We start from the raw sequence: 26,838 nt of genomic DNA on the forward strand, positions 1-26,838 counted from the left end.
GGTTTTTCTCACGTGACTCACCCCTGTGACTGAATTTGTGGGTGATCGACCTGCAGGAGGTGTCTCCCCTACACGCTCTAGTAGTGTCCAGATGTGCATTGCTGTAGCTGTACTCCTTCCCCGATTTCTGAGACGCGTCGGGGTCGTTCGCGTCCGAGTTTACCCTTCTGAGGTAGTTTGCATAATTATCAAAGTTATTACGTATTATGAAATTGTCGTAGAATGGTGCAACTTGTATAGGTTATCAGTTGTGGAAAGTCTTGGTGGATTGTTTGGCTACCATGTGCATGTTTTTTTTTTTAGTTAAAATGTCGTTCATCACCACGAGGACCATTTTACCGCGAGTGCCCCTTTTTCATTTTTTTTCATTTTTTTGCCAAGTCATTTTTCCGTAAGATATTGCCAAATAGTGTCGTAAAACTTTTGCTTGTTTAGTGTTGGAAAGTGTGTCTAGATGATCTGGCTACCCATGCATGACTTTGTTTTTGTCAGATACGACGTAGTTATTGGTATATTGGGTATTTAACTGCGGTTACCAATTTCTGTTTTTTTTTCAATATTTGTAAAAATTACTACGTAGTAAGGAATTGCCGTATATTATTGATTTTTTTTTCATGTTTATGTGTTAGAAAGTGTGCCTTGATGGTTGGGCTAACACGTGCATGTCTTTTTTTTTATCTGAGATGTCGTATATTAGAATGTCGGGCATTTTACCGCGAGTGTCCCTTTTTCATTTTTTTTCATTTTTTTGCCAAGTCATTTTTCCGTAAGATATTGCGAAATAGTGTCGTAAAACTTTTGCATTTTTAATGTTGGAAAGTGTGTCTAGATGATCTGGCTACCCATGCGTGATTTTGTTTTTGTCAGATACGACGTAGTTATTGGTATATTGGGTATTTAACTGCGGTTGCCAATTTCTGTTTTTTTTCAATATTTGTAAAAATTTACTACGTAGTAAGGAATTGCCGTATATTATTGATTTTTTTTTCATGTTTATGTGTTAGAAAGTGTGCCTTGATGGTTGGGCTAACACGTGCATGTCTTTTTTTTTATCTGAGATGCCGTATATTAGAATGTTGGGCATTTTTCCGCGAGTGCCCCTTTTTATTTGTTTTGCATTTTTTTGCTTAGTCATGTTACCGTAAGGAATTGACAAGTAGTGTCGCAAAACTTATATTTTTATAGTGTTGGAAAGTGTTTCTAGATGATCTGGCTACCCATGCCTATTTTTTTTTAGCCAGATATGGCGTATATATAAGTATGTGTTCGATTTTCCTGTGATTGCCATTTTTTCGTTTTTTCCCATTTCTTTCAAAATTACTACGTACTAAGGAACTATCACAGAGTAATATTTCATTTATATGTTTATTTGTCGGAAAATATGCCTTGATGGTTTGCCTAGCACGTGGCTGAAATTTTTTTTTTCTGAAATGCCGTATATTAGAATGGCCATTTTTCCACGAGTGCCCCTTTTTATTTGTATTGCATTTTTTTGCTTAGTCATGTTACCGTAGGGAATTGGCAAGTAGTGTCGCAAAACTTATATTTTTATAGTGTTGGAAAGTGTTTCTAGATGATCTGGCTACCCATGCCTATCTTTTTTTTAGCCAGATATGGCGTATATATAGGTATGTGTTCGATTTTCCGGTGATTGCCATTTTTTCGTTTTTTCCCAATTCTTTCAAAATTACTACGTACTAAGGAACTATCACAGAGTAATGATTCCTCTAGATGTTTATTTGTCGAAAAATTTTGTTTACTTTTTTTTTTGATTGAATATCATCAAATTTTTTTAGCTAAAATATTGTTTTACATTTTTTTTTTCGATTTTATTTCCCTTCAAAAAAATTTTTGGGGTCAGAATTTTAATTTTATAGTCGTAAAATAATCGACAATTATCCAGCAACTCACCATACAATTTTTATGCATATCCAATAATAATTAGATTAGTAAATAACACCTTGAAATTGACATACCCTTCCTACATTTCAAGTGGCAGATTAGGGAGTCTGAGTCAGTGTGGTTGGCGGCCATTTTGTGGACATATCCGAAGCGTAAGCTGCCCTATCTATATATATTCTTGTTCCCTATAGAATTTGTGATATTTTGGTATATTTTTACCTGCATAAATATCATATTATATATTAAATATATGTATTTTTTTACGAAATTTCCAAGTCCTCAAAAAATTACCTTTAGATATGGCCCCTGATATAAATGTAATTTACAAAATAATGAAGATTTTTTTACATATTTCTATTTTAGGATAACATATGTTTATTCCCTAAAAAAATTAGCCACTTCCTATTTCATTTGGGTACCCAAAAAAATTCATGAAATTTGGACAATTTTTTTTGGCCAAAAAAAGTTACCCTTTTTTTCTCATTTCATATCTTCACCTCCATGGGTCTGACTTCATCCAAAATACATCAAGATGTGTCCTAAACATTCAAGAATCAATTCCTAAAAGGATTTGTGTATATATGTATAAACTTTTTTTTTATGAATTTTTATGTCAGGTCTTTTTTTTTTCTACTTAATTTTTTAAAATATTTATAATAAATAGTTTTTCTGCAGATGAGTAGTATTTATCTTTACAGTTGTTTTAAGCATTCATTGAAGTTTTTTTTGGCAAAAGAAAAAAGGAGGTTACTGCAAAAACTGATTTTTCACGAATTTTTTTTGGCGTCGGGGTCGTTCGCGTCCGAGTATACCCTTAAAGGGGTGTCCGAGGACCGTACCTATCCAGGGTTAAAGAGCTAGGATTTAAAACTTTTTAAATGTAATATTTTATGAAAGAATTTCTTTGATAGTCTTCGTACTGTTTTCAAAGATGAACTAACGTTTAGTTTATTTATGCTACGCAGTTGTTGACGTTCAGGACGTTCAACATGCGCTCTATCGTTACGATAGAGAGAGTGTGTATCACGGTTTCACTTTGCAGTAAGAGTAAATCGATTCTGACGTTTTGTTCATTCTTTCTTAGCTTAAATGTTTTAAATTCTATTTTAAAGGAACTTTTTATTTGAAAAACCTTTCAGTTTTTTCCTTCAGTCAAATAACATGTTTTTTTTGACGAAATATAATTGGGCTCTTCTCTTAGGTGCGAAATCAAGAGAGAAAGAGAGAGAGAGATAGAGACGGAGGGAGAGAGAGGAGAGAAAACGTTCCGTTCAAGCGGGTAACGTTGTTCTCGAGTTACTCTCGTCCCTAGTCTATGTACGGGGAGGAAGGATAAAACATTTTTAGTTTTTTATTCTCGTCCCCAGGCTATGTGCGGTGAGAGATTGAAAACGTAGTTTATATGAACTAGTGTTTAGTCTCTTTCCCAGCCACTGAATTTTTTATCTTAAAATATGTTTTCTGTTTTTTGCTGGTATTAATGAGCTTGCATTATACGACTGATTTCGCAATTACTACCTTTTAATGAAGGGTAGAATTGCGTGTTTCAGGTAGAAATCAGTAAAAGTTTCGATTTCAGTGAAATAAGTGCAAAACAGAAAATCGAAGTGATAAAGTGATATGCGCAAAGTGTTACAGTGTTGCGTCCGAGGGTTCGTCTGTTCGTGCCTGTCGTTCACCTAGTCCGGGACCTCTTGCAAGCTCCCAAGCCCAGGGGAGAAGTAATGTCGAACGACTTATGGGTTCGAGAGGCCTTGATCAACGAACAGACGTTTCCCTCTATGGTATCGGGTGTATCTTACCAAGATCTCCCCTACCATAAGACGAGACATTTTTTTTCTCCTCGTCATCCGAAGGCTTTTCGCATAAGAAACCTGTCACAAGGTTTCGAAGCCCTTAAGCGAAAGTCAGTCCTTTCAGGACAGGTCCAGCGTCCTGGTTACAGCCATTAGGACAGCTCTGACCCTATGCAGTCATCGGATAACTGCTCGCCGCCTAACAAAAGCGTAACACAGACTCCGAGAGAGTTTTTTTTGTTGGCAAAGTGTTGCGGTCACAGACGTTACCCTCGTCTCTTACCACAACCATTTCCGTTGATCCTTAATGGGTTTATGGCAAGACATGCAGAATATGCTTGCCTCCCTTATGGAAGACTATTCTGCCGATTAGTCCGTTGAGTCTAGCCGTTTATCTCATCGATATCCTAGCTTTCAGCCAACCTAACGTTCCTTTGTGCTTCCTGTTGACGTTGGCGTAGCTAAGTCACGTCAGTCAGGTTGTTTAGAACCACACTCGATGCGGTCTCGTGTGGATTTTCAGCCGCATTTGGACGTTAGGCCACTTGCTGATGCTCCTGTTGACGTTCAAGACGTTCGCTAACAATCGGAGTTGACTTGTTTTGACGCTGTGCGTCAACCTCCGCATTCTAGAGTTGTTTTGACTGCTCAGTCTAGGCAGTCAAAGCAGTCTCGAGTGGACGCTGTGCGTCCTCACGCACCTGTTGTGGTTGACAGTTCAGTTGTTGACAGTTCACAGACTGTCAAGCAGTTACATGACGTTGCGTTCTGGTCCGCTACTAATGCACCAGTGAGTGTGGACTCTGCTTGTAAAGCATTGCCACCACGGTAGGTCTCTCCCTTGCTTGAGACTCAACTTTTATCGGACAAGGTTCCTGTAGATGAGGAAGTTGCTGTTCCCCCTCCTACTGATATTCCCTTGAGGACTCTGTCAGATGGAGAGGAGCCTAAAGCTGCTTAGCCCCCTATGGACTTTAATTAAATCATGATGATTTTTTTTAAGGATCTTTGTCCGGATCTTTTTGTAACTGCTGCTCCTCGTTCGCCTAAACGTCAGAGCTTACACTAGGCCTAGCTACTTCGAAGCCGTTGTTTTTAAGCTAGTGCTCTCTCGCTCTCCTAGAGAGCTTTACGTTGGCTAGGCGACTGGTTTATCACCAGGAGGAGTTTGGGGGATACAGCCTTTGCTTTCCCTTCTGTTAAACTGGCTTATAGAGCGAGAGTCTGATATGACACGAGAGAAGTTCTCGGCTTGGGAGTTCATGCCTCTGCCCAGATAGACTTCTCAAATCTCGTAGACTCTCCCTGGCGCCTGGCCAGGAGACGCTCAAAGTTTTTTACAGGTCAACTTCACAGCTGTTTTCGAGCCTTTGAAGTTTTGCTGTACAATTATGTCATGCATAAACAAGGCTTTCAGGGATGGAAAGCGGTACCGCCTCAGTCGCTAACCCCGTCTGTTGCCGCACCTGCTCCCGTAGACCCTAAATGGGCTTTGCTGCAAGACATGCAGTCCAAGCTTGCCTCCTTGATAGAGGACTTTAATGCGGAGAAGGCCGAACCTTCTGGCCAACAACCTTCCAACCGGTCGGTTGTGCGCCCTGTTGACGCTGAGGTAACCTTCTCGCGTCTGCCAGTTGAGGTGGTTCCTCCACCGATGCGACCCAGTGTGGGTTGCCAGCCGCACGTTGACGTTAAGCGACGCTCGGAGGTGGTTGTTGACGTTCAGGACGTTCAACAACCAGCAGAGGTGACTTGTTTTGACGCAGTGCGTCAACCTCAGCAACCCGGTATGGTGTTGACTGCACAACCCAGACGGTCTAGACAGTCTCGGGTTGACGCTGTGCTTCCTCGCGCACCCATGGTTGTTGACAGTTCACAGACTGTGCAGCAGTTCCATGATGTTGCGTCCGGCTCCGTCACGCATGCACCAGTGCGACCGGACTCAGCGAGCCAGACGTTGCCCACTCCGTTGCCGTTTCCTCATCAGTTTTCGGATGAGGAACCCTCTGATGAGGACGTTGCTGAACAACAAGACGATCAGCCCCCAGAATAGATCAAGCCCTGCTATCCATCCAGAAGATGCTGAAGAAGGAACGCTGCTCAGTCAGGCTGTGGATGAGTCTGGTAGGGACGCTGTCATCCGTGGAACAATTTGTGTCACTAGGAAGACTACACCTCCGTCCTCTTCAATACCATCTACCTTTTCACTGGAAAAAGGACAAGACGCTAGAAGCGGTCTCGATCCCGGTTTCCGAAAAGATAAAGTCTTGTCTGACTTGGTGGAAGGACAATATCAACCTAAGAGAGGGTCTTCCCCTGGCTGTTCAGACTCCCAACCACGTTCTCTTCTCGGACGCATCGGACGTGGGCTGGGGCGCGACTCTAGACGGTCGGGAATGCTCAGGACTGTGGAACTCGAGTCGGAGGAGCATGCATATCAACTGCAAGGAGCTGTTGGCAGTACATCTGGCCTTGAAAAGCTTCGTCTCTCCTTCGAGGCAAAGTGATGGAAGTTAACTCGGACAACACCACGGCCTTGGCGTACATCTCCAAACAAGGAGGTACCCACTCACTGACGTTGTACGAGATCGCAAGGGACCTGCTCATCTGGTCAAAAGGTCAAGACATCTCCATAGTAACGAGGTTCATCCAAGGCGACTTGAACGTCATAGCAGATTGTCTCAGTCGGAAAGGGCAAGTAATTCCAACCGAATGGACCCTCCACAAGGATGTGTGCAAGAGACTTTAGGCCACTTGGGGTAAACCATCCATAGATCTCTTTGCAACCTCGCTGACCAAGAGGCTTCCAATCTATTGCTCTCCAGTCCCGGACCCAGCAGCAATACATATAGATGCTTTCCTCCTAGATTGGTCACATCTGGATCTCTACACATTCCCACCGTTCAAGATTGTCAACAAGGTACTGCAGAAGTTCGCCTCTCACGAAGGGACAAGGTTGACGTTAGTTGCTTCCCTCTGGCCCGCGAGAGAATGGTTCACCGAGATACTTCGATGGTTAGTAGACGTTCCCAGAAGTCTTCCTCTAAGGGTAGACCTTCTACGTCAGCCACACGTAAAGAAGGTACTCCAAAGCCTCCACGCTCTTCGTCTGACTGCCTTCAGACTATCGAAAGACTCTCGAGAGCTAGAGGCTTTTCGAAGGAAGCAGCCAGTGCGATTGCTAGAGCAAGGAGAGCGTCTTCCATTAGAGTCTACCAATCGAAGTGGGAAGTCTTCCGAGACTGGTGCAAGTCAGTTTCTGTATCCTCGACCAGTACCTCTGTAGCTCAAATAGCTGATTTTCTCTTATACCTGAGAAAAGGACGATCCCTTTCAGCTCCCACTATCAAGGGCTACAGAAGCATGTTGGCATCGGTCTTCCGGCATAGAGGCTTAGATCTTTCCAAACATAAAGATCTGCAAGACCTCCTTAAGTCTTTTGAGACCACCAAGGAGCGTCGTTTGGCTACCCCTGGATGGAATTTAGACGTGGTACTAAGATTCCTCATGTCAGACAGGTTGGAGCCGTTACAATCAGCCTCCCTGAAAGATCTCACTCTTAAGACTCTTTTCCTGGTATGCTTAGCCTCGGCTAAAAGAGTCAGTGAGATTCATGCCTTCAGCAAGAACATCGGACTTTCGTCGGAAAAAGCCACTTGTTCGCTGCAACTTGGTTTTCTAGCCAAAAATGAGCTGCCTTCTCGGCCTTGGCCTAAATCTTTCGATATTCCCAGCTTATCGGAGATCGTAGGCAATGAACTAGAAAGAGTCTTATGCCCTGTTAGAGCTCTTAAGTTCTATTTAAAGCGTACTAAACCTTTACGAGGCCAATCTGAAGCTTTATGGTGTTCAGTTAAGAAACCATCCTTGCCTATGTCAAAGAATGCTTGGTCAGACTTTATCAGATTGTTAATACGAGAAGCTCATTCACATCTGAGTGAGGAAGACCGAACTTTGCTTAAGGTGAAGACGCACGAAGTTAGAGCTGTAACAACTTCCGTGGCCTTTAAGCAAAATATATCTCTGCAAAGTATAATGGACGCAACCTATTGGAGAAGCAAGTCAGTGTTCGCGTCATTTTACTTGAAAGATGTCCAGTCTCTTTACGAGAACTGCTACACACTGGGACCATTCGTAGCAGCGAGTGCAGTAGTGGGTGAGGGCTCAACCACTACAATTCCCTAATTCCTTATCCTTTTAATCTGTCTCTTGAAATGTTGTTTTTTTATGGGTTGTCCGGAAGGCTAAGAAGCCTTTCGCATCCTGGTTGATTTGGCGGGTGGTCAAAGTCATTTCTTGAGAGCGCCTAGATTAGGGGTTTGATGAGGTCCTGTTGTATGGGTTGCAACCCTTGATACTTCAGCTCCTAGGGGTCGATCAGCATCCTAAGAGGATCACGAGGCTCCGTAAGGAAGACGTACTTAAAAGGCAGAGTAATTGTTCAAGTCGACTTCCTTACCAGGTACAGTGAACCCTCGTTTATCGCGGTAGATAGGTTCCAGTCGCGGCCGCGATAGGTGAAAATCCGCGAAGTAGTGACACCATATTTACCTATTTATTCAACATGTATATTCAGACTTTTAAAACCTTCCCTTGTACGTAGTACTGTTAACAAACTACCCTTTAATGTACAGAACACTTAATGCATGTACTACAGTACCCTAAACTAAAACAGGCACAAATATTAAAGGTGATTTTATATCATGCATTTCCTAAACATGCTAAAAAGCACGATAAAAAATGGCAACCAATGTTTTGTTTACATTTATCTCTGATCATAATGTAGAAACAAACTGGAGGTAGAGCTTTGCTTATTACCCAGACATATTTCCCATACTTTTCCCTTAGAACTACATCACATCTTCCTACTTTAGATATATAGATATATATATATATATATATATATATATATATATATATATATATATATATATATATATATATGTATGTGTGTGTGTGTGTGTGTATATATATATATATATATATATATATATATATATATATATATATATATATATATATATATATATTATATGTATATACATATACATACCTACATATATACATAAATACATGCATACATATATATATATATATATTACTGTATATATATGGGTTATGGAAAAAATCCGCGAAGTGGTGAATCCGCGATGGTCGAACCGCGAAGTAGCGAGGGTTCACTGTACCTATTTATTTTGTTTTTGTTATTTTGATAACTTCTTAAATGAAATAAAAAACTCTTAGCTCATAAAATGTAAACATATATTACTGGTCTCTACCCACCATCCTGGGTGTGAATCAGCTATATATTCACCGCCTAAGTTAAATATTTAAAAATGATATTTTAATTATAAAATAAATTTTTGAATATACTTACCCGGTGAATATATAAATCAAATGACCCTCCCTTCCTCCCCAACAGAGACGCAGTGGGACGAGGAGAAAATTGAGTCTTTGTTTACATAAGAGCTGGGTATCTGGTCGACAGATGGCGCTGTTGGGCACACCCGCAACCTGTGTAGCGATCGCTGGCGAGTTTTTTCCGTAGAGTTTGTCTGTCGAGCAACAGAGTTGCAGCTATATATTCACCGGGTAAGTATATTCAAAAATTTATTTTATAATTAAAATATCATTTTTTAACATCTTTAGGCAAAATGTCTAAATAGATTTGCAGAAGGCAATGATCTGTTCCCTAGTTTGCAGTTTGGCTTTCGTAAAGGCCTTGGAGTATGTGATACCCTTCTTACCCTCTCTAAATGCTATACAGAAATCTTTGATTGTTGTAAGGAAGTTCATATGATTGGCCTTGATTTTAGTGCTGCCTTTGACCATGTTAATCATGAGGGCCTTGTTTTCAAACTCATTTGATTAGGTGGGTCATAGCATCATTACTGAATTCCAAGTAATAGGTCACGAATGGCTCTGCTGAAATTTGTCACCAGCCACCCATTGAGATACTACCACTGAAGAGTTATCGGGTCCTTTGACTGGCCTGATAGTACTACATTGGATACCCCTGTTTAAGACTCAATTTTTCTTTTGCCTACATCTACACCAAATAGCCTGGCCTATTCTATAGTCTCCTCTTTAATCATACACCTGTCACAGGTAATATAACCCAAAAAATTCTTCACTCATGGCATTAAATATTGCACTGTAATGATTCAGCAGCCACCATCCACTTGGAAAGGGTAGAAGACACTATCTATGAAAAGAAGCTCTTCTATGAGAAGAGCCACTCCAAAATCAAACTACTGTACAGTATTGTTCTCTATTCTTGGGTAGTGCCATAAGCCTCTGTTTCATGGTCTTCCACTGGCATAGATTTTGTCCCTTGGTCTTCATTGTCTTGGGTTAGAGTACTCTTGGTCGAGGGTACACTTAAGCATACTATTCTTTTTCCCTATTTCCTTTCCTCACTGGGCTACTTTTCCTGTTGGAGCCCTTGGGCTTATCTTTTCTAACTAGGGTTTAGCTTGACCAGTAATAATAACTTCATGACACCGTAACTGGAGATTAGGCCACTTGGTTGTTCCACTACCATCTTTTGAAATGAAAATTACCGTTAGATACCTTCCAACTTTGTTATTCTTCGCGATAGTTACCGCAATAAAGAGAGTTGAATTTTTTTCCCTGAGCATGGTTTACTTAGGTTTTATCACTTTTATGAAGTCGCTTGATGGTTTTTTCACCACTTTCTATCAATTTTAGCATGTTCATAATGTGTCAGACTTGCATAGCAATGAAATTTTATTATTCAGCCTACGGCCCAACACTTTTCAATTTTTCTCATCTATTTTATAATTTTTTAGGTCTAGGTCTATCATAATTCCTTTTCATTTCATGTAAATGTTATCGCATCATATATTTAATAGACAATCTAAGTCGATCTAAGGTTTAAGTTTTAGACTAAACAGTCTTGAAGTTCTTGTATACTCTAGATGTTCAACCTACGTTGTTGAGACTGATTGGGATTGTTTAGGTTAATGTTTTGTTACCTCTTTATCCTTGCGTTTTAAATTTTAGCACGTGTCGTGGCGATAGGATTGATAGAAACCTTGCCTTTCATTTAATGTCTGGGTTTTTATCCTAATTATTATTATTATTACTAGCTAAAATACAACCCTAGTTGGAAAAGCATGATGCTATAAGCCCAAGGGCTCCAAGTGAAGTAATCAGACATTGAAATCTATCTAGTACGGTATATTAACATTTTTTTACAATTTCATCAGATATCAACCTCATTTGAATAAGGGTTTGGAATATAGTAAGTCTTGAACCTGTAAACACACATCAAAGGAATTGGAAATTAACCAACAAGGATATGAGCGTTAACTTTATATTCATTGGTCCCTTTTTCTGCATTTTAATTTGATGTACATGAACAGTTGCCTCAAAGTATTCCTTTACCCCTTACGCTTATGTTTTATGAAAATAGTATGGTAACACCGCAATGAAAGCCTATTTGTCTTGTAACGACGGACGTGAATGGTCGAGCTATTGGTATGCCAGTGCTCCTATTTTTATAAACACTACTGTAGACAGTATATTAATGATATACGAATAATAGTTCACATTACAAGTGAAATAAGTTGCTGTTAAATACTTAGAAAAATAGTATAGTAACAGAGTAGTAATAATAGCAATGGTAAAAATCATATTCATTCCTGATTAATCAGACATCGTCAACCTTCGTTACATTCAGTTGAGGCAGGCGTTTGCTGAAATCCAACTTTAGTTCATAGTAGATATATGGGTTCTTTTTCAGAACATAATTATTTGAATGGAAATACGCTTTTGATTTATATAATCCATCAATTTATAAAGAAATGAGATCATAAACCGCAAATTTCAAGACCTATAAATATAATTTCATAAAGGCAATTATGATAGCCATTGACAGGTCATGATACGGAAGGCTTGGGGAAAAATTAATAGACAACCCGATGTATAAAGGAACAAATATATCCAGTGTATCATTCATATATATATATATATATATTTTTAATTCGAGCCACGTCTCACCAGAGTAGCCTAGATGGAAATTTCTCTGGGCGGTAATTAAACTCGAGTCATCTGAGTAACAACACACCTTAACCACCCTGATGGTCTTTATATCATTGATAGATATGGTTGCACACCGATAAAATCAGTACTCATATAGATGAGAGAGAGAGACTGAACTATGGTTGGTTTTATTTTGTCAATTTCGTTGGTATTATCAAACAATACTATATAGACCTTTTATAATACCTTGATAATGACAACAGGGACTCGATTAGATAAATGTTGTATAGCCATGTCATTATATAATAAGATAACTCCGATATCCTTGTGTCTTCAATACTTATTACAATACGGTGGAGGTCTGAAACAAGTTATTGACGTCAAACTAGCTGTTTCACAGATCTCGTTCAATATGTAATATTTCCCTCCACATATGACCTAACAAAACATCAAGAAGGAATCATCAGTCGCATGTTAATTTTTATGAAAATAAATTCCATGATGATCATTCTCAGAGTAGTAAGGTATAAATTCATGACGGGCAGTTCGAGAATTTATCGGTTGTCAAAAGCCCACTTGACAACAGAATTACTTTAGGGAATGTAAGTGCTTCGTAAGATATCACTTTTAATACTAAATATTCTAGATAAGATAATTAGCAATTAAAACTTGCAACTAGATGCACCATAGATGGGTAGATACATAGAGATAAAGAGATGGATTGAATTGCTTTCAGTTATCGTCAGGTTTAGATTTTTTTTTTTTATTTTACATTTAACTTAAATGACTAAATTGCACCCTCAGTTGAGCTGGCCTTGGTCTTAATCGTTGGTAAAAAATAAAATACCCAAGTCTTTTATTATATAATTATGAATTTTCTTTATTAAAATCAGCTGGATTCATCGATGAATTTATAGCAAATATCTGAAAACTATGTATTACAAATTTGTGATATTCAATGTTTAATCGCAATCATAACTTCGTATTAACCTTTTGTTTTAGTACTCAAGCGATACTGGTTGATTGAAGCTTATTATTTTTTTTTTTCAGTTTCCATTCTCATAACATTCCTTACATTTGTGGGCAAGGTTTAGTGAAATCACTATGGAAATAAATTATTTAATTCTAGTTATACAATGTTGAATTGTAAAAAAGAAAATAAGTAAAACAAGATCGTATTTGAAACATTAATATTTTGTCCATCCACCATTATGTGCAATAACATCTTGCAATCTGTTTTGCATTGACGAGACGTGGTTATACACAACTTGTCGGTTGCGACGGAACAGTTCCCAATCGTTGAGAACATGCTGGAAAAGATGCTGGTGGTTACGCTCCTGACCCTGCTCCCAGCTGTTGACGATGTTCCCCCAGACATTTTCGATCGGGTTCAAGTCGCATGCTTTGCTCGGCCAGGGAAGGAGAACAATGTCGCGTTGTTCAGCAAACCATGCTCGGACAATCCTCGCAGTATGGATGGAACAGTTATCCTAAAAGAAATAATATAACTGATTAATCATACTGTTAGAACAAGGTGGAAGGAGAACAATTTATATTTTCAATATAAATGACGGCAAAATAATGCCGTTTAGTCCAGCAAAAGGAGTCACAATAATGATTAATAAAAGGGCTTGAGTAGCCAAGGAGGAGACGTGGGTGTTGTGTGTTGATAAGAATATTTGGTCTACTTTTCATGAAGAGGCAAAAAATACCTTGTAACAATTTCAGTGGCTTTATTTGGCCGCTTTAGATTCATCAGGGAATGTAGATCAATGATGTTGATGTAAGATCCTTTTACAGTTATAAAACTAATAAATCCAAGACAAAAGTCTTATTGAGTAATTTGAAACAACTTTATGACCAATATCAGCAATGAGTTGATACCATATTTGTCAAGAAAGGGCATTCATATAACTAAAAAAAAAAAAAAAAACAATGCACATACCTGCATGAAAATTATCTGCTCAGGATAAGGAAGAGCATAAGCGCGAACGGAAGGAACCATCACCTCTTCCAAAATTTCGAGATACTGCTCAGCGTTGAACCTTCCACTGATCTGGGCCAATTCACCAACGCCATGCAGGTGTATCCACCCCCAAACGTTACAGGTGATATGGCCGCTTCTGGCTACTTGATAAATATTCTGGCTGTCGTATCTCGTGTTATCACGCCTCCAGCAATGCAGACGACCATGCGTGTTAGAAGCGAAGGTCTTTTCGTCACTGAAAATTACTCTGCCCCAGAAGTCTAACCCCTCTTCCAAATAACGTTGAGCAAATTCCAGCCGTGCCGTTTTATGACGATCCTCCAGCTTTTGTTTCACTGCCGGAGTCCTATGGTGGATACCGTCTGCGTGGAGCCTATTTCTTATAGTTCCAGACGAAACACGCAAGTTCAGTGTGTCCCTTATGGCAACTGCATTTATAAATGGGCTTTGCGTGGCTACTTCCAAAATCGCCCTATCTTCTTCTGGGGTCGTTTTTCTTGGCCCACCAGCTCTTGGCCTGTCGTTGAGGTTTCCAGACTCTTCCCATCTTCGACACCAAAGTCGAACTGTTGGCAATGAAATTCCTAATTCTCTTGCAATACGTTTGTAAGACATGCCAGAGTCTCTCATGCCTACAATTCTGCTCCTATTGCTGATTCTTTGTTGATTGCGATCCATTGTCTACTCTAGTCACTAAACCGCTACTCAAGAGAATGACATAATGGACTAACAGAGGTCACGACATCACTTACTGGCCCCGCCTCTCTCTCTCTTTCTGAGTTATACAGCTTTAATCGAGTCCCTGTGTCATTCTCAAGGTATTAAAAAAGGTTTTTATAGTACTGTTCGATAATACCAACGAAATTGACATAAAATAAACCCAACCATAGGTCAGTCTCTCTCTCTTATCTATATGAGTACGATTTTATTGGTGTGCAACCATATCTACCAATGATATAAAGACCATCAGGGTGGTTAAGGTGGGTTGTTACTCAGATGACTCGAGTTTAATTACCGCCCAGAGAAATTTCCATCTAGGCTACTCTGGTGAGACGTGGCTCGAATTAAAAAAATATATATATATGAATGATACACTGGATATATTTGTTCCTTTATACATCGGGTTGTCTATTAATTTTTCCCCAAGCCTTCCGTATCATGACCTGTCAATGGCTATCATAATTGCCTTTATGAAATTATATTTATAGGTCTTGAAATTTGCGGTTTATGATCTCATTTCTTTATAAATTGATGGATTATATAAATCGAAAGCGTATTTCCATTCAAATAATTATGTTCTGAAAAAGAACCCATATATCTTCTATGAACTAAAGTTGGAGTTCAGCAAACGCCTGCCTCAACTGAATGTAACGAAGGTTGACGATGTCTGATTAATCAGGAATGAATATGATTTTTACCATTGCTATTATTACTACTCTGTTACTATACTATTTTTCTAAGTATTTAACAGCAACTTATTTCACTTGTAATGTGAACTATTATTCGTATATCATTAATATATTGTCTACAGTAGTGTTTATAAAAATAGGAGCACTGGCATACCAATAGCTCGACCATTCACGTCCGTCGTTACAAGACAAATAGGCTTTCATTGCGGTGTTACCATACTATTTTCATAAAACATAAGCGTAAGGGGTAAAGGAATACTTTGAGGCAACTGTACCATACATTGTTTTTAAATGTAATAGCATGATTAGGGTAGAGATGGCGTCCTCCCTCTTCAAGGAAGGGTTTTTCATACGTACCTTAGGTAAACTTTTTCCCCCTTCTGCCACTGGAGCTTCTGCACTCGCACTCTACACTCTCATAATTTTTCTTGAATACATGTCAGGAATGGAATGGCAACTCATTTGTTATTGGCACAGCAAAGGTATTGTACTTTCCTACTCATCGGCTTTATTAAACTGAGTTTCGACTGTATAATTTGCTTGGATTTGGGACAGTATTATTTTCTGTTGACCTTTACTCCTAAGTAGTGCTTGTTTAAATTTTGCTTGTGTGGCCGCCTTTGTCACAAAATAAGCTCAACAGTCAGAGCTTAGAAGTCATTAATTGGTACAAAGATTGGCAATAAGCCGTATTACACCCTAATTAAAACTATATATATTATCTCCTTGTCATTCAGATAAACCAATTTTAAGTGTGGCTTCTCGTAATCAGCTAATTTTGTGGATTTATGAGTATTAGAGGAAAGCAGAACTTTGCACCAATTGAGGGGAAGAGCTTGAGCTTGGTTACTCTTCCTTTTGTTATTGTTTTCTAAAATTGTCACTACCTTTATTCTAAAAATCTTAGGGCCTCTGTAGTAATGTCTATTACAACAAACATTAAGCTGCCTATGCTTAGTTCTCATATCTCAGTCCTAAAGTAGTGTCTGGGGGTGAAAACCCACATATTTGCTTCTGGCTTTCACCTCAATAAGACTTACCATTATGCATGATAGTTTAACTCTTAATTGCCTCATCTATGACTTCTGATTAAATTATTTATGGCAATTCCAGCATGTTCAGATTTGCATAGAGGGTAACACCATGATTTAGATATTCATGGTACGTTGTCTAATACCTACGAACGTCATCAGTTTTGGCATAAACACCACTATTTCTGCATAAAGTGGCAACTCTGGAATAAATGGCATCAGTTCTGCTATGAAAGCTAACAACTCCAGTGAAAGCTCTGCACATCTATTTTTGGATGGTGTTTATGAAGCTGGAGGATTTGGAATTTTTGAAGTTAGTAAGTGTGCAAATTTTTATAAAGTATTCATAGTCTTCTAATGATGTACTTGCCAGTCCTAATATATGCAATATTTCTGGTGAAATTTATTATGGCAGCAAGCAGTGAGGAGCAACCTGTATAAAAAGGAACTCTTTGAAAATTTGGTTCATACGTCAATGGCTGCTTCTCAACCTACTTTACAGTTTCCGCAGTTGCTTCTTTCAGTAAAGGTTGAGGAAGGAGGAGGATTTTGCTTATCTCTTATTTAATAAGATGGATCCTGTAGAACATAATTTAAGACTACATGATTGTAGTGAATTCTTAATGTCATAAGATGGATGAGCTGTTGGTAGCAGATGGGTATTAAATGACCTCCCAGGTCCCATTGACGTAGTGCCCTTAAATTATAAATCCAATACAATTTAAAATAATTTGTGTAGGCCTATAGCACCTTTTTGATTTTGAGGTCTAATTTAGAATAATATTGTAGCCGCAACTTGAAGGACCTTAAATTGTTTAAACCCCCAGTTTTAACTTTAATGGTTTTTTTTTTTGACCACTTAGGAAAAAAGTACACTGCTGATAAATGTTGGATAACTAATGCTAAATGAAAAGTACAATTATATAAGGCTAGAAATACAAGGAATTACTGATAAATTGAAGATATACTTGTATATTAATCTGTCCTATTATAGTTTAAAATTTAAATGCCAAATTTAAATTGTTCTTGATTTGTTTCAAAATGCCTAGGTTGCCTTTTAAGCCATATTTAACACGAGTTCACATATGCCTCTGTCTACCTTTTGGAATTTAGCTTAATTTATAGCTTTGTGTGAGAGATTACTTGAAGGTATTAAAGGGTGCAGGTTATTTCGACTTGGGCTGCAGTTTAACATTAAATTTTCAAATATGTTTAGGTTCTTGATAAAAAAAATAAATATAAATTATATGAAATACTTTGTCTTCATTTTAATGAAAGCTGAATTTTTCATTTTAATTTCCAAATCTTGTAGAAACTTTGTGAAAAGTTTCTACAAAGGTAGTAAAGCATGTGTTAGAATAAGAAATGAAGTGAGTGATTGGTTTCCGGTGAGAGTGGGGCTGAGACAGGGATGTGTGATGTCGCCGTGGTTGTTTAACTTGTATGTTGGAGTGGTGAGAGAGGTGAATGCTCGAGTGCATGGACGAGGATTAAAACTGGTAGATGAGAATGACCATGAATGGGAGGTAAATCAGTTGTTGTTTGCGGATGATACTGTACTGGTTGCAGACACAGAAGAGAAGCTTGACCGACTAGTGACAGAATTTGGAAGGGTGTGTGAGAGAAGGAAGTTGAGAGTTAATGTGGGTAAGAGTAAGGTTATGAGATGTACGAGAAGGGAAGGTGGTGCAAGGTTGAATGTCATGTTGAATGGAGTTACTTGAGGAGGTGGATCAGTTTAAGTACTTGGGGTCTATTGTTGCAGCAAATGGTGGAGTGGAAGCAGATGTACGTCAGAGAGTGAATGAAGGTTGCAAAGTGTTGGGGGCAGTTAAGGGAGTAGTAAAAAATAGAGGGTTGGGCATGAATGTAGAGAGAGTTCTATATGAGAAAGTGATTGTACCTACTGTGATGTATGGATCGGAGTTGTGGGGAATGAAAGTGACGGAGAGACAGAAATTGAATGTGTTTGAGATGAAGTGTCTAAGGAGTATGGCTGGTGTATCTCAAGTAGATAGGGTTAGCAACGAAGTGGTGAGGGTGAGAACAGGTGTAAGAAATGAGTTAGCAGCTAGATTGGATATGAATGTGTTGAGGGGGTTTGGCCTGCCATGTTGAGAGAATGGAAAATGGCTGTCTGCCAAAGAAGGTGATGAATGCAAGAGTTGATGGGAGAAGTACAAGAGGAAGGCCAAGGTTTGGGTGGATGGATGGAGTGAAGAAAGCTCTGGGTGATAGGAGAATAGATGTGAGAGAGGCAAGAGAGCGTGCTAGAAATAGGAATGAATGGCGAGCGATTGTGACGCAGTTCCGGTAGGCCTTGCTGCTTCCTCCGGTGCCTTAGATGACCGCGGAGGTAGCAGCAGTAGGGGATTCAGCACTATGAAGCTTCATCTGTGGTGGATAATGTGGGAGGGTGGGCTGTGGCACCCTAGCAGTACCAGCTGAACTCGGTTGAGTCCCTTGTCAGGCTGGGAGGAACGTAGAGAGTAGAGGTCCCCTTTTTGTTTTGTTTCATTTGTTGATGTCGGGGAAGTGCCTTGGTATATGTATGTATGTAAATCTTGTATAATTAACTCCAACTTCTAAATAATTTTTAGGTAACTAGGCTCTACATTTTCTCCCAGAATTTTATACTAAATGTAATTCAATTAATTTTACTAGAAAGGAATGAAGCAGCTTTAAATAAAATATTACATGTTTCCTGTGTTTTCACTGCAATTTTCTTGGATAATTAACAATATTAAATGAACTAACGTAACTTGTTAATGGAGATGCAGACGAGTAATAGCTGCTTTAATTCTTTATTCTAGTAAATGGATTCTTACATAGGTGTCAAAACACTTTTACACCTGATCGTAGACATTTAAATTGCTGCCACAGCTCCCATCTGTATCATAGCACACAACAGGGTTGTGGTGGCCGATGTGGTAACATCTCCGACTGGTGAATGCCAGACTAGGGTTAGAGTCCAGCTCAAAATCATTATTTCCTTTTCTTGGTGCAACCTCGCCATCCTTGTGAGCTAAGGAAGGGGGGTTTGGGGGACCCTATAGGTTTATCTGCCGAGTCATCAGCAGCCATTGCCTGGTCCTCCTTGGTCCTAACTTAGGTAGAGAGGGGCTTGGTGACCATGTGTGTACATGGTCAGTCTCTAGGGCATTGTCTCTTGCTGTCTCTAATTAGTATTGTCAGACCCAATCAAATCATGTAACACATTTTTGTTAATATAACTTGGGTTGTATAATAATGTGCTGTAGGTTGTAATTTACCTTTATGTAATTGAGTCCCCCCAAAAAAATTAAATTTCGAAATTAGAGTTGTATTTGAGCATAAATATTCCTGGTAAAACTAAAAAAAGGTTTTATTTCAGGTTGAAGAACTACTAGGTCTGGCCTTTGAAAATACACTACTTCAGTCAAGGACAATGCAGGATAAAGTCTTGTATTAAAAGGAATTGAAAAAAAAAAAAAACTAAAGCCCACAATGACCAAGATTTCTTGATAGAGCAAACTTGAACAAAATATTTTCAAGCAAGTTAATTACTGGGTTCATTTGGTAAGTGTATAAAATCTGTTTTCACTCATTCAGAGGCAAGTTGCCATTGCTCACTCATTGGTAATGAAAATATTTTAGAAAAATTAAAACATCTTAGATAAATGATTTCACTTACAGAATTGCTGTTTATTTTAAAAGGCTAAAAATCTATGCAATGCAAATCTAGAATTAGTTGTGTAATGAAAGAATTTCTATTGAAATTAGCTTTAAATTATTTAGTAAGATTTTATTTGACCCTGTAGATAATAATACTTACACGATTGTAGTGTATTCATAATGCCCTAAGATGGACGAGGGACAATAGCTGATGGGTGCTAAATAGCATACCAGGTCCCTTTGATGTAGTGGTCTAAAATTATAAATTCAATAAGAAAAAATAATTTCTCTTGGCCAATACAAGCCCATTGCTTTTTTGGTCTATTTTAGAATAATAATGTAAAGCTCAATTTGAAGAACCTTAATCTAAACCTGTTTTTCTTGACCACTTCGGAAAAAAAATGCAGTTGAAATTTAAGATTAGCTTTCCATTTACCAGGAAAGTGCCGTTATATAAAGCTAGAAATAATGCAGAATAATTTTAGGACCTACTTTATAGTAATAGTCATTTTACAGTGTTATAAACTTAAATGCCAAATTTAGATTGTTATAAATTTGTTGCAAAATGCATAGGTTAACTAATGTTAAATGCAAAGTACAGTTTTATAAAACCAGAAATAACAAGGTATTACTGATAATTTGAGGACCTATTTTATTATTAGTTATTTTACGCTGCTCAAAATGTAAATATTGTCTCTTAAGCTGCTGTTCAGCTTTAGTTTCAAATATGAAGACAAATTTGTCTTCATTTTACCGACCAGAGTATAACGCTTTAACTTTATAACATGTATACTAGGCTATTCATATTTTACTCAGTTTGTACTAAAACCATTAATTAATTTACCTATAAAATGAACAAGTTGGTTTGAAGTAACATATTGCATGTTTTAATCTTCTTGGGCAATTTAACTAAGAAACTAAAATTTGTTGTTGAGGCACGCGAGTAAATAGCTTTACTATTTCTTTTATCTAAATTAGCAAATGGGTACTACCAACTCCTCATTTGTATAATTTTACACTCCAGCCTATAGTATCTTACTTATTTGGTCAGACTGTTTATCATGTTGTACAGGATTTAGATAGAATTACTTTATTAAGTTGTAATTCACATTTTCATAAAATGAGGGTTTGAGCATGAAAATTTCTGGTGAAACTAGCATTTTTCTTTTTTTCCCCAGGTTGTAATGCCAGTAGGCTTGGCCTCTGAAGTCACAGTACAAATTGATGATGAAGATACAGTATAAATGGATAATAACTTCGTAAAAGGAAAATTTGTAAACAGCTCGCTCCAAGTTGCACCATTTTACCGTTATGTTATCAACTGCGTAAGATACGGAGATGATGTATTTGCCGTTATCTTTTGGTAAGTTAATGCTGTAATCACTCAGAGGCAAGTTCTTGGGTAATTAGAAAAAAAAAAAAATTCACTAGGAGAATTCATGGAACTTTGCAATGGATAACTGGAAATGGCGAGTAATGAGAGATTTTATTGAAGACAGGTTTATTAAATTTACTTCTTTCTATGCTACATCTTAGTCTGGTGGTGATGTTTTTTGGCGAAATAACAGGTTTCTTCCAAACTAAACTCTCCACCCCTTCGTCTCATTAATGATGGAGAGCTTAAATAATTCTCTACCCACTACTCTTGGGCTTTTCTGTATTTTAATTCTCTCTTCAGTCTCTCACTTTAATGGTGGAGAGCTTGGTAGTCCCTTTGGTGGAGAAAATTTTCCTCTTCTTTGATTCATAGTAGTTTTCTTCTATTTTTAGTACTTTCACCTTTTTCTTTTAGTGTTAGGATTTCTTTAAAGCTCGCCTTCTTCCCTAGTTAATTGCATAGTGCTGAAAAGAACTTATTCCTTAAAGAGGCTCTTTTGTCTCTTGAGCTTTAATAAACATTATCCATTACACTTCTGTCTCTGGTGATACTTTTCTTCCTTAACTTCTGTCTCTGGTGATACTTTTCTTCCTTAACTTCTGTCTCTGGTGATACTTTTCTTCCTTAACTTCTGTCTCTGGTGATACTTTTCTTCCTTAACTTCTGTCTCTGGTGATACTTTTCTTCCTTAACCTCCATCTCTGCCATAAGGGTACTGCTGAAGTTTGATTTCTCTTCCTTTTGGTTGTTTTGTCTGATATCTGTTCCACATGTGTACAGTTATCTTGAAGTGATTAATTTCTTCTCATGGTAACCTGTGGTGCTGTGGAAATTGTAATTCTCTCTCTTTTTGGCGACTAATCTCTCTTGTATTAATTTCAGAAAGTGGAGATTGAATTTGTGTAGTAGAAGACTTTTTAGCCATTTCCTTCATTATTTTGTGTCTGGTGAAAAACTTTTTTACGCTATGCTCTCTTGGTGATAAAAGGAAGCTTCAATATCTTGTCAACAGTACTCTGTTTAATCCACCCTTGTTGTATAGTTCATGTGTATTTTGTGATGATGGTTTGTTCCCCCTCATTACACATAATCTTTACACAATCTGAAAAATAAATTTATAATTAGTGTACCATTTTCTATAAAAATTAAGGTTGCTATTGTAGTGTTATGTAAAATTTTACTGATTTAATAAAATACCCATTCGTAATATTTTAATTTCATTTATAATTACCTCAGGAATTTATTCCTAAATGATAAATTCGTTGTCTACTGGAAATTAGATAAGATTGGTTTTGTAACTGGTTCAATAGCAATGTAACTTCCACAATATATGATTTCAGTAACTGGTTCAATATATGATTTCAGTAACTGGTTCAATAAATTAGATAAGATTGGTTTTGTAACTGGTTCAATACATTTCAGTAACTGGTTCAATAAATTAGATAAGATTGGTTTTGTAACTGGTTCAATAGCAATGTAACTTCCACAATATATGATTTCAGTAACTGGTTCAATAAATGCAATGTAACTTCCACACTATATGATTTCACTTTATGACAAGATGGCAAGTATGGTGCAGTCATTAATTACAAATTTGGAGCTATGGCAGCACCCAACATTAAGAGGGTTGAAGTGTCAAGATAGCTTTTTTCTGACTTCAAGGTCTGAAAACATCAATAAACAAAAGGCTTAAGAGCACAAAATAAGCACAAACAAAATAATTGGCCAAGGAAATGAGTCTTCATCATAAGCTACCTCATGTAACCTAAAACAGACTATTTGACACATCCTTTTTTGAGAAGTGGACAGCCTCCATGCGGTTTTGGATGAAGCACCCTCTAAATCAGTATTCTTTAGTATATTGGTCCTGTAACCTCAATCTCCCTGGTACACCAACAACAGAAGCTCTAGAGATCTTATAATCCTTTCCTCTCAAGCCAAAAAGGAGGAAACCAGTCATGCTGCTATTTAGAAGGTACCCTGAACTTTTCTCAATGATCAGTTGGGTGATGATACAGATTAATACAATTCGATAAAAGCTCAACCTTAATTGTAGAGCAATAGGGTCACAAGCTTGTCTACACTACATCCTGTATAGACCTTCTATTTGGTAGTGTCGGTTGTCTGCCTAACTAATCCACCTCCGAACCGTATAATAGTGCTTCCATTATCCGCAACAGGGATTCCAAACTTTTTTCCCCTTCCTTGCCTCCTAATGTAGGCCAGTCCTGTCATGTTCTCAAATAATTGCATGCTATCTCCATTACCAGAGTCCCAGGCCTAAAGAGCCTTGAGCACCACCAATAGTTCAAAGAAACTGATATGTAATACAGATTCTCAACTCTACAATCTCCCTCGCATATTAAGAATGTCTATACTGTGGTCTCTTCTCAATCTTCCTGGGAAGCATCCATGAAAAGAGAGATGGCCAGAAATAGTACTTCTGACATTCCTATAGCAAACATTCCTTTAGCAAAATAAGGATCGTCCCACAAATTCACCAGTTGTAGTTAGTTCTGCATCACTGTAACACAAATCGAGCCTACATTGGAAGTTTTATCCTGATGGTGACCAAGAAATGACTAGAAATCCCTCATTTTTAAGCGACCAGTCCGGAACAAATTTCTCCAGAGATCCATGCTCCTAGGTAACCTCATCCACATCCGAACTGTCGATTCTTTTATCTTGAAATTCTCAAATAAATCAATAAGTGATTGAACACTAATTTTTGGTGGAATAGCTTATTGTAACATGCTACTATCATCCCAAAACATAGAATCCTTTGAGCAGGAAGCAGAAAACAAAAATCTCGATATTGTTGACTAAGGTCATTCAAAATTATCCAGTAATCCAGGTACAAAATAACTTCAAGGCCCAGGAACCTCAGCCATATCATAATTGTAGCCATCACTCAGGTGAACACTTGAAGGCTGTCTCAAAATCAAAACGCAGACCCTTGAACTAATAAATCTTTGATCCGTTCATAAAGTTTTATTGAATCCGGATGCAGAGGAATATGAACTTAAATTTAATTTCATCAAATACATCTAATCGTATCATTATTCCCAGGAAAGTTGAGGGAGATAACATTGAAAACTTTGTGAGAACTAAATATCCTATTCATAATAAAGAAACCTAGAACCTTTTGACACCTTTGGAACTAGGAGTAACCAGTAGTAAAATCCTTGGGAAGGATCAAAGACAATCCAGTACTCTATCACTTTCTGTGCTATAATTTTATAATCTCGAATTTCAAAAGATGAGCTTTGACCGGATTATTTAAATAACTGGGAAAAGGCGTGGTTCCTTTAACACTGAAGGATTGGGGGAAAGAGGAATTTGATAGCCCTTCTTACCACAATAGGACACAGGGTCAGGGTGAAAGTTCCCCAAACCTGATATAAAGTCAGAAAACCTACCCACTACCGGGAACCTCATGGAAAGGACCATTGTTTGGATTTTCCATAAGACTGATCCTATTGCCACATCAACCAGGCCCTTTGGGGCTTTCACTCTAACAAAGGTCTGTCCGTTTCAAAAAGACTCCTTGGAGGCACAGAAACAGCAACTACTGCATAGCAGGGAGAACATTAAAGCCTTAACAAAATCAACCCCAATAGCATCACTGCATTCTGGAGACCACCTAAGTTATCTCATTATCAATGTATTCAATATGGAAATAAAATATAGGAGACGTAAATTTCTGCTCATGGGAAACCCACCCAACCATAGAGGAGCCTAGTTATTCCCTACGTTCACCAAAATAAGTCACAAACACTGCAGAAGCCTCCAGAGACCCATCTGTAGTTGCTCTCTCAAAAGAGGTTAATCATCTAATGCAGAAGCCTCCAGAGACCCATCGGAAGTTGCTCTCTCAAAAGAGGTTAATCATCTAATGCAGAAGCCTCCAGAGACCCATCGGAAGTTGCTCTCTCAAAAGAGGTTAATCATCTAATGCAGAAGCCTCCAGAGACCCATCGGAAGTTGCTCTCTCAAAAGAGGTTAATCATCTAAGATAAGATTATGATTCACCTACAACTTTTCTTCCAAGTTCCAAAAGAAAGCTCCAACCATACTCTCTACTGTATTTTCTATAAACAATGAACTTGAAAAGCCTGTGTTCATAACTTTCTTTTGTCTACATAAATAATAGATTCAAGAGAATATATTTTGGGGCAATAACAAGGTTAGGCAACATAAGTTTCTTAAAGAACACTTTTGCAGTAGATATCTCGACAATATACACTAGCAAAAACTGAAAAGAATAAACAAATTAATGCCCCTAGGCATCCACTCCACAATCCATCAGGAAGCAAGGCAAAAACTGAAATCCGGCAAAAGCTTCGCAATAGTGGATGTACTAGAATCAATCCGGGCAGCTGCTCACACGCTAAAAAGGTGGCGAGTAAGTGATCGCCGCTGCCCATTCAATAAGTTGCTGCCCAGTGAAAAAATCCTCTCCAGGAAGGACTGGGTAACCCTAAACAGTGCAAGGGAGTGGGCAAAACTGGAGATAAATAACACAAATGGGAATTAGCCACCAACCTTAAATGCCCGTGGGCAACACCACAATAAATGGAACATCCTACGAGGGTGACCACTAGACCCATATTGCTCCGATGAAGACCTGAGAGAGGATAAAGACAATGCGCTCCTATGGGCTCAACATTGGTGCGATAAGATATGATGACGAATATGCGAGAGTCGGAATTGGTAGGCTTCTTTTCTACATGTGACATCAATTTATGCACCTTATGTGAAAATATTAGGAAACTACAGAGTATAGACCATCTTGAAAGAAGCAGGATTTGAGGATATAGCAGAATCAGAATTATCAGAGCATACCCACGAAGTCTCTACTCCCGATATATTTCTGCAATAACTTTTCATCTTTAAGAAAGTAGATAACTCATCCGAGTCTATCTCTTCTTCCGTAATACCCTCACCTTCAGGATCTTGCTCTGGAGGATCTTCCAAATTGTAACCTTCAATTCTTTCCTTTTGTTAAAAGTCAAGAGGAGTGGCTGTCAACTCTGATAATGTGCCATGTACCAACAGAACTCTATAACTGGTTTAACAGAAGTGCTAGGCACAACTTATGATACATTGGATTTAAAATAATGTAGGTTACGCTTGGATCACTGTCTTTTCCCGAAGGCTCATGGGCCTCATTTGATTGCACAAAAAGCAAAATCAAGAAAAAGCTTACAACCTCATTACTATCAACCTCCAATATTATTCTTATTACTAGGTTAAGCAGGATGCTGCGAGCCCAAGGGCTCCAACTGGGAAAATGAGCCCAGTGAGGAAAGGAAATAAATAACCTGTATAAGAAGTAAAGAATATAGTAATTTTTTTACTGACCTTAAGATATTTTGTATTCTTTAGATCTGTCATATATAAACTATGGAGAGACTTATATGTTAGCCTATTCAACATAAAAAATTTGTTGCAAGTATGAACTTCTGAAGTTCCACCGATTCAACTGCCTGATTAGGAATATTATTCCACAATCTGGTCACAGCTATAATAAATCTTGAATACAGTACTGTGTTTTGAGCCTTATGAAAGAGAGGGCAAGACTGTTAGAATAAATTGCATACCTAGTTTGTGTACTACATAAAAGATGGTACAGTCTGGGAAATTCTAAGTGTAAAGGATGGTCAGAATTATG

General features: G+C 38.1%; 3 long non-coding RNA genes across 3 annotated transcripts in view; 2 read left to right on the forward strand and 1 right to left on the reverse strand.

Moving 5' to 3' along the window:
* Nucleotides 1-22,371, forward strand: part of LOC137638323 (uncharacterized) — a 53,142-nt gene extending 30,771 nt beyond the window's left edge. Inside the window, exons 3-4 of the long non-coding RNA XR_011044053.1 lie at nucleotides 19,506-19,690; nucleotides 20,965-22,371. This is a non-coding gene — a long non-coding RNA (uncharacterized lncRNA). The remainder of the gene's footprint in view (nucleotides 1-19,505; nucleotides 19,691-20,964) is intronic.
* Nucleotides 1-26,838, forward strand: part of LOC137638319 (uncharacterized) — a 1,154,758-nt gene that overhangs the window by 130,031 nt on the left and 997,889 nt on the right. The gene's annotated exons all lie outside the window — the stretch shown is intronic.
* The window catches only part of LOC137638330 (uncharacterized), a 90,015-nt gene continuing 84,167 nt past the window's right edge, over nucleotides 20,991-26,838 (reverse strand). Inside the window, exon 3 of the long non-coding RNA XR_011044060.1 lies at nucleotides 20,991-22,266. This is a non-coding gene — a long non-coding RNA (uncharacterized lncRNA). The remainder of the gene's footprint in view (nucleotides 22,267-26,838) is intronic.

The sequence above is a fragment of the Palaemon carinicauda genome, chromosome 3 (assembly GCF_036898095.1).
Source record: "Palaemon carinicauda isolate YSFRI2023 chromosome 3, ASM3689809v2, whole genome shotgun sequence".
NCBI classification, from domain to species: Eukaryota; Metazoa; Arthropoda; class Malacostraca; order Decapoda; family Palaemonidae; genus Palaemon; species Palaemon carinicauda.